At 34.4% G+C, this 3,327-nt stretch overlaps 1 protein-coding gene across 2 annotated transcripts in view; it reads left to right on the top strand.

Moving 5' to 3' along the window:
* The first annotated feature begins 254 nt into the window (after positions 1 to 254).
* LOC108972435 (protein sprint) overlaps positions 255 to 3,327 on the top strand; it is a 553,725-nt gene continuing 550,652 nt past the window's right edge. The window contains exon 1 of one of the 2 annotated variants that reach the window (XM_018938999.1): positions 255 to 299. The gene's annotated coding sequence lies outside the window, so the exon portion shown is untranslated. Of the gene's footprint in view, positions 300 to 757; positions 1,054 to 3,327 lie in introns of those variants that run through there. The other variant, XM_018939000.1, reaches the window with a different exon arrangement.

Genomic DNA, 3,327 nt, shown 5'->3' with positions numbered 1-3,327 from the left:
TTTCTGCTGATACACCGGGACCGGATATTTGGTTGTCGGCCGCAAAATGTCACCCCACCTCACTTCAGCTTTGACTTACCAAGGGATCGTTTGTTTCGGCATCAGTGAACTGTTATGGATCGCCTTTCCACATGCTACTGTAGTGCATGAAGTAGAGAAATTAAGCCTGAACTCATCAAGATAATCAATCCTCTCTTTCCAGAATAATCAACATATCAAATGATGCAGTCGCTTGGAGACCTCTTCTCTAACTTCTACTACTACTACTACTGCAGTTTAGTTTGAGTACCCCTGGCTGCGTAAGTAATTCAATGTTTATTCATTAAGGCTAGGCAGTAAATGGAGTGGCAGTTGTGATCAACTAATTAAACTAAGCCAGTTCGCTTCGATAATGAGAGCAACTTCAGCGCACCGCGGAGTTACACACGTACGCACACACATGCATATAATAACAAACATGAAAAGTCAGATGGCATGGCTTGTGAGGCGCACTGTTGGTGGTTCAGCTGGGCGTGAGTGTGACGAAAATGCCAAGAGCGCAACGCATGGGTAGAACACAACAAAACTGATCGGTCGCGTGGCCGCACGAAGGTCGAAAAATTGTGCGTCGCGAATAAAGTACACTGGGCAATGTGCCCGGCTGGAGCAGACGGCGTCGCTGCAGGCAATTGCATTCGCTGGTGGAATTGAGCGAGAGACCGGCGCCGCAGCAATGAAAATGCGAAGGAAACTTCAGTTGTTGGACAGTGTTCGCGGCGAAAGGAATTATTCGACGAACGATCAGTGCGCGGCGCGCGTGTATGTAAATAATTCAAAATGCAGCCCAGCAAAGCTTTGCAAAAATAGTGCAGAAATCGGAGGTTATGTGTATTGTGTTCGAAATAATGAAATCGGAGTGCGCGACGCAGGTGAAATTTGATTTGGCGCGTGGACTCGTAAAATGCGGTAATAAAAACGGTTATTTGCGGAACGGTACGATCGAAAGTGAATAGCGCTGCGAGGAAAATGTGCGAAATTGTGTGAGAATGAATTTGCAGCAAAAATTTTATGAATGTGAGTGCATGTACATACATACATATGTATGTAAATTGTATGTAGGTATGAAAAGCGCAAACAGATGTGGCTATGTTTACAGTTTTATATACACACATATTTGCAGGGGACAGACTCGGCAAAAATAAAAATTATATAACCAAATTGAAAAATACAAACAACAAAAATTAAACAGCATTACAAATAGTTTTAATAATAATAAAAATATTAAAATTTATATATTATTTATTAAATTTGAATTTAATTAAAAAATCAGTAAATATTTGTAATAACCAGTGTGAGTTAAATAATTGAACAACAAAAAATAAAGCTCGAATGCTTAATTTTTTTCGAGTGAGGATGTGAAAAAATACTTTCCGGATTATCATTGTGTTGTCACAGCAACGGTATGTGTCATTTGCGGGTCACTAAAAACTCTGTTTTAGGAAACCAATAACAATTTAAAAATTACGTAAACGAAATATAATGAAATTAAGAAATCAATAATATACATACAATATAAAAAATATTTAAATATACTATAAGTTTAAATAAATGAAATAACATCAATAACAAATTAAAATAAATTATGAGTGATATAATAAAACAAAATAAACAAATATATACATACATATATACTAATACATACAGTTACGGACAATAAAATAGAATCAATATTAGTACTAATTTTCTGTGCTAAAAAACATGAATTTGATTTAAATTCAATTAATATATATTTTTATTATTTACTTCCTGTCACGTGTTATGGATAGTAGCAAAAATATTTAAAAAAAACTAAAAATTTTGCAAAAGCAAAAATAAAATGCAAATTTCAAAAATTCTGAGGACAAAGAAATAGTATCTAATATCTTACTAAAAATAATAACTAATTATTTGAGAGAACTATTAGAAAAAAAAAAACAAGAAAAAACGTTAACTTCGGCTGCACCGAACCTAATATAGTCTTCACAGATACATTAATTCTAGTAACTATGTGTTCAGTTTGTATGGAAGCTATATGCTACAGTAATCCGATCTGTACATTTTTTTCGGAGATTATCTTATTACCTTAAGCAGTAATTCATATTAAATTTCGTGAAGATGGCACGTCAAATGCGAAAGTTTTCCATACAAGCCCYTGATTCCGATCGTTCGGTTTGTATGACAGCTATATGCTATAGTGAGCTGATCTGAACCATTTCTTCCAATTTTACATTATTTATTTGAACAATAACTCATACCAAATTTCGTGAAGATATATTGTCAAATGAGGAAGTTTCCCATGCAAGCATTTGATTCCGATCATTCAGTTTCTATGGCAGCTATATGCTATAGTTAACCGATCTAAACAATTTCTTCGGAGATATCATAGTTGGCTTATAAAATAATCTGTACCAAATTTCATGAATATATCTTGTTAAATGTGAAAGTTTTCCATATAAGAACTTGATTCCGATCATTCAGTTTATATGGCAGCTATACGCTATAGTTAACCGATCTAAACATTTCTTCGGAGATATCACAGTTGGCTTATAAAATAATCTGTACCAAATTTCAGGAAGATATATTGTCAAATGAGGAAGTTTTCCCATGCAAGCATTTGATTCCGATCATTCAGTTTCTATGGCAGCTATATGCTATAGTTAACCGATCTAAACAATTTCTTCGGAGATTACATAGTTGGCTTATGAAATAATCTGTACCAAATTTCGTGAACATATCTTGTTAAATGTGAAAGTTTTCCATATAAGAACTTGATTCCGATCGTTCGGTTTGTATGACAGCTATATGCTATAGTAATCCGGTCCGAACAATTTCTTCGGTGATTACATAGTTGGCTTATAAAATAATCTTTACCAAATTTCGTGAACATATGCTGTTAAATGTGAAAGTTTTCCATATAAAAACTTGATTCCGATCGTTCAGTTTGTATGGCAGCTATATGTTATAGTTAACCGATCTAAACAATTTCTTCGGAGATTATATAGTTGGCTTATGAAATAATCTGTACCAAATTTTGTGAACATATCTTGTTAAATGTGAAAGTTTTCCATATAAGAACTTGATTCCGATCGTTTGTATGGTAGCTCCTTGAAGAGAAAATGACGTTTGCAAAATTTCAAAACGATATCTTACGAATTGAGGGACTAGTTCGTATATACACATACAGACGGACGGAGAGACGGACATGACTAAATCGAGTAAGCTCAACATACTGATCATTTAGTTATATACTTTATAGGGTCACCGACGCTTCCTTCTGGGTGTTACAAACTTCGTGACAAACTTAATATA

Source organism: Bactrocera latifrons, unplaced genomic scaffold (genome assembly GCF_001853355.1).
Source record: "Bactrocera latifrons isolate USDA-ARS-PBARC rearing strain unplaced genomic scaffold, ASM185335v1 scaffold_4, whole genome shotgun sequence".
Lineage (NCBI taxonomy): Eukaryota > Metazoa > Arthropoda > Insecta > Diptera > Tephritidae > Bactrocera > Bactrocera latifrons.
Note: the sequence above shows the minus strand (reverse complement) of the source record. Positions and strands in the feature narration are given on the sequence as shown.